General features: G+C 39.4%; 1 long non-coding RNA gene across 2 annotated transcripts; it reads right to left on the reverse strand.

Annotated features, from left to right (window-relative positions):
- Window positions 1-2,134: 2,134 nt before the first annotated feature.
- LOC309663114 lies at window positions 2,135-9,479 on the reverse strand. 2 transcript variants are annotated; one of them, XR_014265113.1, is made up of 3 exons: window positions 9,318-9,479; window positions 5,874-6,036; window positions 2,135-4,318 (listed from the first exon to the last, which is right to left on the reverse strand). It is a non-coding gene; the product is annotated as an uncharacterized lncRNA (long non-coding RNA). The 2 variants fall into 2 exon arrangements; XR_014265114.1 differs by lacking the exon at window positions 9,318-9,479 and having other exon boundaries at window positions 5,874-6,131.
- Between the last annotated feature and the right edge of the window lie 495 nt (window positions 9,480-9,974).

Below are 9,974 nucleotides of genomic sequence, written 5' to 3' on the forward strand. Positions count from 1 at the left end.
GTAATCTACAGATTCTGCATAGAAATTAGCACTTACCCCTGGGAGAGCCCCTACCAGCTGTCAAGTGCTTTACCAAATAGCTCTATACTCAAGAATGCGGCTTCTGGGTGAGGGAACAGTCGTAGTCATTTTACATGTGGTTAGAGAGAAGTCTTGGGTGATGAAAGATTTTAGCTAACCTACACGCTATAGGTAAACATTTCCAAAAACATTGCATAACCTGAATACAGAGTGAATTGTTTTCCAGTAAATACTGGCTTCAGCATTTTTCAAAAATCAAGGAATGGTATATTTTATAGAATGGGAAAACTAAGAAATGAAATTTGACCTGTTGTAAAACTAGGATTTAGTGCTGTTGAATTTCAAGAATGGGCATACAGGGTACATTAGGAGTAAATGTGAAAGCATAGGGTCATGATGGAATCTGATACAGGGTGGAAAAAATTTCTCTTAACCAGAAACACTGGGCCCTAAGAAGTTGTCTTAGGGTCAACCACATGAATTTAACATACAAAAATGGCAATTTAATTTGGTTCAAACATACATTTCAAACTTTTGTCTTTTCCTTGTAAAGAATAAAGTTCAGTTCACGGTATACCAGAGTTAAAATTGCACAGATGTCAGTATTCCAATAGAGAAAAATAATTTTTCTTAAAAAGCGAAAAAATAAAATTTGAGTTCAGGTAGTCAGATATTCTTTTATAGTCTTACTACTTTAGGGAACAAACCCTTCCTCGGTATAAAAATCTGGAAAAAAATGCCATAGTTGCCACCCTATTAATAACTAGTTTCCATGCCCCATATTTGTTGGAGAACCTACTTTGTGATGTTTAAATTTTTACCTTAAGTTGCCTCAATTTCCCATTTATTAAAATGGCTGTATTGCCTCTAGAATTAAAGCTGAAGGGGAAAAGCAATTTTTAGCGATTCCCCTTATTCTACCAACTTGTTCTTGAAGCTACAGTCATGCCCAATGTTCCTACCCCCAATTTTTTTTTTTTCAAACCTTCGACCACTCGAGATATGTCAGCATTTCTGCTTAGTAACTGGCATATTACTACGCGGTGCAAACTATTGATATAAACAGTGACTTGTGATCGATTTTTTTTCCCTTCTGTACTAAATCAGATCATTTCTCCTCATCAGCAACTTAACAAGAACAAAGTTAAAGATGTGACCTTAGGGAGGTAACTAAGGTGGAGGAAATACTACGGCAATACTATCAGGACTGATGGAATATTGCTCAAGTGCAGTGGCTAGGGTCTAAAAGAAACTTGAGAGATCTGGTATATTTCCAACTGAATGTTAAGTGAAATAGCATGTTAAAGTCAAATTACGTGGCTTGTTTAAAAGTCACCCTCTTAACAGCAACCACAATTCTACTGCTTCCTGTTCTTCCATTTTCTTTCCTGTTCAATTGCTTGAAACCCTCAAACAACAAGTTCTGATTCTACAGTATTCCTGTAATTCCTTTCTCTGTGGATTTACCTAGTTTTATCTTTCAATGTGCATTTCCATCTTGGCACCATAACAAACAATTCAAAAATGCCATCTAATGCATTATGCCACTGAGCACTGTAGCCAGTGATTTTAAGTGGACTAGATTATCTTCAGGTTGAAAAGAGCGTAAGCTGAAGAAATAAATGTCTACATCTTAACTAAAGGCAGGGGTCAAAACAACTTATGAATGGTTAGTTGGAAAATGCTTTAAGGCCCGACTATCAGAGCTGACTGAAAACATTTGAGTTAGGCAGAGTTGTAATGTTATGTGAACAGTGAGAAGTGTTACAAACACAGTAGCCATATATTTTAATTAAAACAGAGTTTATTAGCTTTTCTTTTAATATAAACATGAGGAAGAAAAACCACATAAGTTGTAGCATTCTTTTCAAAATAAAACTGCAATCAGTACTTGAATTTCCAAGCTCCAAACTCCATAAACAATATTTTTTGAGGTGGTAGATTGTAGTATTTTATATACCATAATTTATCATTTATGTCTCTGTCCCTTAAAAATGATGGAACCTGCAGCACTCAGTATAATGTGAAGCCTTGCTATAAAGAGAGAAAGTACTTCTGGCCCAGAAATGCTTTGTTTACAGGCAAAATTCCTAGGATTACATTTGAGAAGGTAGGAGGAGAAAGATTTCACATAGTTGAGAACACTTTTTTTTTTTTTTTTTTTTTAATATTTCAAGTTTAGGTGACATCGTTACCAATCTCCAAAAAGACTGATTACTGGACCTCCCTGCCTTTTAAAGCCTGAGGTAAGGGTTCCTAAGGTTTATATGTTTCCTCTTACATAGAACTTGAAGTGAGACACCTACAGCCAGGTTAACACCCAGGATAGAAAAGCTGTTTCGTATCACTTACTCTCCTGTCACTACTACTAGGGTCCAGTTCTTTTCAATTTATTACATGTGAATTAACACTGTTGTTCATAATTCCTTTACCAAATCTAGAAAAAAGAAACTTAGGTGATCAAGCAGGTAAGCAGCCCAGCCTTGCAAAGGACTATTTTAAAAAGAGGAGGGGAGGTATCCCCTCAAGTCTTAGTGCAATTTTAAGCTTTGATACTTGTAGAAGTATAAATGCCACAAACTTACGAAACATCATTTGAAAGTTTAATCGAATTTCTTCTAAACTCATTTAGTTTTGTAAATTTTAAACGTTAAGCGTTTATTGTTTTATTTTTTAAAATTTATGTATTTATTTATTTATGGCTGTGTTGGGTCTTCGTTTCTGTGCGAGGGCTTTCTCTAGTTGTGGCAAGTGGGGGCCACTCTTCATCGCGGTGCGCGGGCCTCTCATTATCGCGGCCTCTCTTGTTGCGGAGCACAGGCTCCAGACGCGCAGGCTCAGTAATTGTGGCTCACGGGCCTTCCCAAGCCAGGGCTCGAACCTGTGTCCCCAACAAGAGAGCCTGCGACAGTGAGAGGCCCGCGCACCGCGATGAAGAGTGGCCCCCGCTTGCCACAACTAGAGAAAGCCCTCACACAGAAACGACCCAACACGCCATTAAATAAATTAATTCATTTAAAAAAATAAAAAATAAAAAAATAAAAGCTTAATGTTTAAAATGTACAAAAGTAAATGAGTTTAGAAGAAATTCGATTAAAGTTTCAAGTGATGTTTTGCCAGTCTAGCATTTATACTTCTGCGACACTGTTCTGGAGTATCCAAGCACACTATATTAAAGCTTAAAATTGTTCTAAGACTTTTGGGACACCTTCTATTTCATCACCGGCTTGTTAATTACTGGACCACCATGTTGGCTGGAATTATGAAAATATCCTTTAACACAAGTACATAACAAAGAGGAAAATCATCACAAAATCAGAAGCACCATTATAGTTAACAAGAAATGCAGCACGGACCCAATAGAAGGAAATAACCTACTTTCTCTGTTTATGATCGCAAACATGCTAATATGCTAATAAGTACTGCCTGCAAAGAATTTGGATGACATGTGTTATTCAGCAGCTTTTTGGTTTAAATTGATTGCCAATAATGACTAGCAGCTTCAATGATATAGTAGGGAGGAAGAACCCTGCAAAACCTAACGATGCTACAACAGTCTGTTCCGAAGTTTGGCTTTATGAGTTGTTAGGAGTCCCATGTTTTTTTTTTGTTTTTTTTTTTGTGTTTTTTTTCTTTTTTGTTTTTTTTTGTTTTTTTTTCTTTTTTGTTTTTTTTTTGTTTTTTTGGTTTTTTTTCTTTTTTTGTTTTTTTACTTTTTTTTTTTTTTGGAGTCCCATTTTTTGATGGTAATACTGCACTGATTCTAAAGGAATATGCAGCAGTATGGGACAGTGAGGTAAGAAAAACATAGAAGTTATATAGCTAGTGTCTTTAAAGTCTAAAAATTTAAACTATTAATTAAAAAACGTCACATAGCTCACAGCTATCAGATATCTGTGCGTGGATTGGGAGCAGATATCTGTGCGTGGATTGGGAGCTTTTAGCTTTGGAGTGGTTTTTGTAACTCTGTTTACAATAAAAAGGACAGAAGAGCGTGTTACATTGACGAGGTCCCGTTCTCTCCTATGAGCATAATCTTCGCTTGTCCATGAGTCTCTTGAATTCAATGTCTTTCTTTAAGGTGAAAATACTAACTTTGCTGGTTTCTGAGCAGGAGAGGTGATATTTCTCCAGTCTTTGTTTCGAGGGGTTTATGATGTTACAACCCCTCACTTCTCCCTTAAGAGAGGATGGCATTGGAGCGCCGAATACCAATGAAATGATCAGCGCTGAAAGACCTTCTCATAGCAGCTCTACACACGTCTTTGTATTTGTCGTCACACAATCTGGAAATGGCCTAGGAAAGTCAATCAGGTAGAACATAGGTATAATTAGGGGGGAAAAAAATGTTCGGACCTTAAAAAAACAAAAAAAGCATCATTGATAAGCCACACATCTCCATTCGTTTAGATAAGTTCATAGTTACTGCTACTTTGGATAGCTGATATCTACACTAACTGACAGTTCCCTAAGGTAATAACCTTTAAGGGCTATGATTAGATTGCTGGGGCAAGGGGTAACTTGCCCTAATAACTTAGAGTTACTTAAAAATTGGCTTCCTAATGATAGGCTCCTAATAGCAATATCATCTGTTACCTACACACGTGATCCTTAAACGTAATGGACATACACTTGGGCAAAATCAGTGTTTACTCAGCTATTCAACTTCTCTTCAGTTTTCATTAGTTATTACATACTCTAAGAAAATTTTAATCAGGTAGGTATGTGCTGAAGGTAGGAGAGGTCTAATGACAAGCGCTGAAAGGTGCTATTTCACTTGCACATAAATTATGGTAGAAAAACATCTTATTCTAAAGTACCACCAAGGTACCACAGAAAGTATCAATTTTAAATGTGTTCATTTCAGTTGTGAATTTTGCTGTATACCCACCAAAAATCATAAGCCATAAGTATTACGTTGTTCCATGTACGTTACCATTTATATTAAAAACTCATGTACTTTCTACATCCAGTATCTGAATCCACATTATACCTTCCAAGTATAGGTCTCTCAGGTTAGCCACGGATGCTTTGTCTAATAAACTCATGGGACTGAACTGTGATACACACACACACACACACACACACACATACACACACACACACACACACGAACTGCAAGCTGAGTAAAAAACAGTTAAGAGGGAATTCCCTGGTGGCGCAGTGGTTAAGAATCCGCCTGCCAATGCAGGGGACACGGATTTGGGCCCTGGTCCGGGAAGATCCCACATGCCGAGGAGCAACTAAGCCCGTGCGCCACAACTACTGACCCTGCGCTCTAGAGCCCGTGCTCTGCAACAAGGGCAGCCACTGCAATGAGAAGCCTGCGCACCGCAATGAAGAGCAGCCCCCGCCCGCCGCAGCTAGAGAAAGCCCGCGTGCAGCAGCGAAGACCCAATGCAGCCATAAATAAATAAATACATTTATTTATTTATTAAAAATATCAAGACAGTAGAAATAGTCCAAAACATCAATTATTAAAAAAAAAACAGACAGTTAAGAGTGGTAAGTAGATTCTGTAGGTACATCTGATTAGGGATACAATTTTAAGAAATTATTCATGTACGGTTATATGTAAGTGTAGAGGTTCAAATGGAAAACCATTAAGAACAGATTAAATATGATTGAAAGTATTCTGAATTATGGTTACAGAAGAGACAATTTTTTTTTTTATAATGTGGGATCCCTGTATAAACCATAAAAGACACAGGAAATATGATGCCAACGGGTCAATAAGCTCTTCAAACTGTTAACAGCTTTCCATTTTCCTAATCACTGCTTAATATAATTTAGCTACAGGTGTGGCTTCGGTGGCTGACAGAAAACCCCTGTTAGTGATTTCACAGCCTTACCTCTAAGTTCTGTGCTCTTTCTTTGCTAAGAGGAGTGAATAGAACATTCAGGTTGTTGTCATCTGCTAAGGAGCGAAGGTCAAAGTAGTATTTGGCATACACACTGAAAGGAACATTAATATTAAACTGAAGTAGCTCCACGAAGTGCCTTTCCATCTCATTCCTGGGGGAGGAGGAGAAGACAAAACCAACACAGGACAATTTTAGTCAACTGGGCTATCTTCAAAAATACCATTCTGAGCTACTAGGATGGCTCTAAATACTGTTTTGAAACCAATAATGGCTACCCAGCTGGATTAATACCCTAATGTGCAAACAAGGTACAGCTATTTGTGGTCCTTTCTGCGTCCCAGCACTTTGAGTCTGGGACAAGGGGGAAGAGGTCATGGCCCTCTTATGCACTCATGCTGCTGACTCAGGGGCTCATTCTTCAGAGTTCCATTAGTGCAGCTGTACGATTCATGCTCCACACTCACTCACGAGGCCCCGCTCTAGTGATCAGTTGAAAGGAATGATGTATGCTGTTTATTAGCTCTGAAGAACTTGCAGACATTTTCACCGGGCTGATGACAGGAAGGGGCTTACTGAAGTAGAGACGAGCCAACAAAAGGAGTGGGCACATCACCACGGCAACAAATGGATCCATCGAGAGCCACTGCTATTATCTCTGAGGGGGGAAAACTCTTGAGGCAACAAGGATTCATCTCAAGTAAATAAATAAATAAGCTACATTCGATGGGAAAGGGAATCCCCCCACCCCCACCCCCACCCCGTGCATGGGGCTGTGTCAAAGGGCATAATGCAAGTTTCTGTTCACCTTAAAACCTTACTAGGGTGAGTTGTCGTCACCATGACAGGACAGGATGCACTTTTTAAGCTTAGGAAGGCAGTAAGATTATGTCTCAGCTAGACTAAACCCACTTTACGATACGACCTCTGATAGAGCAGTTGTTGCCCCCGGTGTTAGGAGAGCAGCCCAGAATGTTCAGACCTACCGCCCCTTGCCAGGACAGACTGCACACGCCCACAGAGGGCGAATTCAATGAAGTGGGAAAGTAGAGTGCTGGGAGCAGGCTTCTGCTATATGACCATATCCAGCCATTTGCTTGCCAAATGTTTAAGTAAATAAATATAAAGTTAGAGTAAATCTTACCACTTTTCACAGCAATCACTTTAGAGAGTTGATTAGATAAAAATGATAAATACCCAAACAAACATACAAGTGGCTTATTTTACAATACATTTGGTTTCTTGGTTTTCAAGTGTTAATATTTTATCCATTGGATAAATCAACAAATGCTCCATGTTCTCCTGTATGGAGAGCAGAGTATGAGCAGAAATGAGGTTTCTCATTTGTTGAACTTTAAACCTAACTGAACCTACTTCCAAAATTAATTTCCTGTTCATACGGCCAGAAGTCTATAGAAATGTAAATCAGATAATGTTTTGATAATCAGCTAATCAGGACTTAATTTACTACAGGAATAAATGCACTTCACTATCCCTTTTATATTTTCTCCACTAATACATTTTAATTGTGTGGAAATACAGTACTTCATAGGATTAACATGTCTATTAATAGAGCTTTAATCACTGAAGAAAAGCATTATGCCTACAGAATATGCATCTTCTGTGTTTTTTGCTGTTTGTAAATGGCTAGGTGGCTGAAGAGCCTACCACTTACAGGCGCAGCAAACTGTCTGAACAGCAGCTGCTCAGTTTAACTTACTCTTTTGAAGGGAAATATATATTTAACAAGACACAGAGATGTTAGAAAGTTTTAAGGAAAAGCTGATAGACAGCAATTTTTCAATTCAGACTCAAAATGAGACCATTACAAATAGTAGTCAACAGCAGAGGGATGAAACAAATGTGTATTAAACACTTTGTTGTAATGCTTTCCAACTCCCAAAGATCATAAACAAAAGCAGCCTATTATAAACATAACTCCTGGTGATTCTCCGTTCTACACAGAAAAGCGTTGTTTAGAATTAGTTTCTTCATAGCTGGACAGTGCCGCCAATGCTCCTGGGCTCAATGTCTATGAACACCCACACGTTTCCCTGCATGTTCTCGGATGTTGTACCTGGAACCAGAGCCCCAGTCAGCTCAGCTGCAGATTCTGAGAAAATTTCAGCTGCCATCATGGCAGGGATGGTGTTCACGATTACAAATTTTCCTTCCTTCAAGGGACCAGTTCAAAGACTGATGATAGTGTTGGTCAACGTCACTTTAGTTTCTGCAACTTCCAAAAGTACTTCTATTCATTTCAAATTCATTATCTGCTGTTCCACTGTTTGCTAAGATTGCTACCAGCAATATCACCACGACCACCTGGTTTACATGATCACCAAAGTGGGCATTTTCACCAAAAGCCACTTTGACAGCTACTGACAGTCACTGGTCCCTTCTCTTAGTCACAGCTTTCCTCGCTTCAGCTGTAAATATGCACTTTGGTAATTGTGAATTATCTAGGGTAAGGGGCAAAGGTAACAAAAACAAACTCTTGCCCCTGCCTGCCATCTTGATCGGCCGCTGCTGTCCAATATAATCAAGAGGTGTCCTTTCACATTTTCCTGAATGCCACCCACAAAGACAGGTTCACTGTCAAGCGGGCACTTCGAGAGTCTGCTGGAATTACCTCTCTGGCTCATCCTGCTTCCCACCCTTGGGGCCCTTCACCAGAGCCAGATTGGAAGCCTGGCGTTTCATGCCAATGTGAGCGTGCCATCTGTGAGGAGAACCTGCCTAGTTAACTCAAGGCCCCACAAAGTGCCGCTGTGTTTGCTGAGTGCCCTGGGTGAGGCCCCAGGGATGCTTCCCGGACGACCTGAGAGGTAGGTGTTTCCTAGCTCAGCAGACTTTAGGGGAGGAGACAGGAACACAGGGATCTGAAACCTTTATATGTGGCTACCTGTACATCATAGTTTCTGTAACAACAGAACCTCAGATAAAAAGGAGAAAAAGACCAGCAAAAGCAAATACACAATGTGTGACTCAGGTTGAAATTATAACCTGTCAGTAGTCTAGAGGCCCTAAGACCTTAACAGTGGCCACTTGCTTCAAAGACCAGGCATGTGCCCCTTAAAAATGGACTGGACCTGGTAGACAGCTTTAAGAAAGCTGTCAAGTTACTTACTGTACCATGTTGCTCTGGTAGTGAGCTTGTAAAATGTTTGGCAAAAACCACCAGAAAAATAATTTCAATTTCTCAAGCAGAATATTACAACAATAACACATCAAGACCTACCAATGAATGAGGGGAAATACAAATTGTTATACTACAGCTAGATAGAAAGAAGGCTGTAATTTTATGTCTATTTCAGCTCTCTGCACAAGGTAACCTTTCTTAAAATGTAACATTTCTTAAAAATGTAAACTTTATGAGAGCAAATGAGGTATTGGAAAATGGTTAGAAAGTTCACGGTAACCTTACAAACTCACATGTCCTCAACTGTAACGTCCTTGAGGATCTGGCAGTCGTCCACATTCCATACAGCCCGATCGTCCCAAAACTCGGAGGCAAGAAGAATGGCTCCCAAAACAATTCTTTTCCAGTTAGTGGGGCAAATGTCGATCTCAGCATAAGTTAAAAGCCTTTCTAAGTAAACCTGCAAAAGTAGAGCACTGATCTTTGATTTTCGTTCAGTTTAAGTGCTGTGATAAGAATTGTTAGGAATGACAGATTTCATCTCTTTTTGACACCCCTTTTATTCCTAGGTTCTACAAAGACTTTGCTCAGCCAAGCCAAGGCCAGAGGCCAGGTCACAGTTGTAAGTCAGATATTTCTGTGAGTCTGATATTTCTACTCTGCCCGTGTGAATTTCCAACCCAATTTTGGTCACAGGAATGAAAGGACATCTCAGCAAAGGGCATTCTAAAGACACGCATTGTATTATTACCTTCCCACTTGTCAAGGGCAGCACATACAGCCCAGTGTCGACTTCAACTGTTCAGTAAATGCTTGAGTGCCTATCACGTGCAATGTTAACTACAAGACTGGTGGTGGTTGCATGGCGATTTTACATAACGCTTGAGTGTGTAAAATTCTGGTAAGACTGAGCACATCTTTACCTTCTCTTCAGAGTCACCAGTCCTTTT

This window comes from Balaenoptera physalus, assembly GCF_965194825.1.
Source record: "Balaenoptera physalus genome assembly, chromosome: 6".
NCBI classification, from domain to species: Eukaryota; Metazoa; Chordata; class Mammalia; order Artiodactyla; family Balaenopteridae; genus Balaenoptera; species Balaenoptera physalus.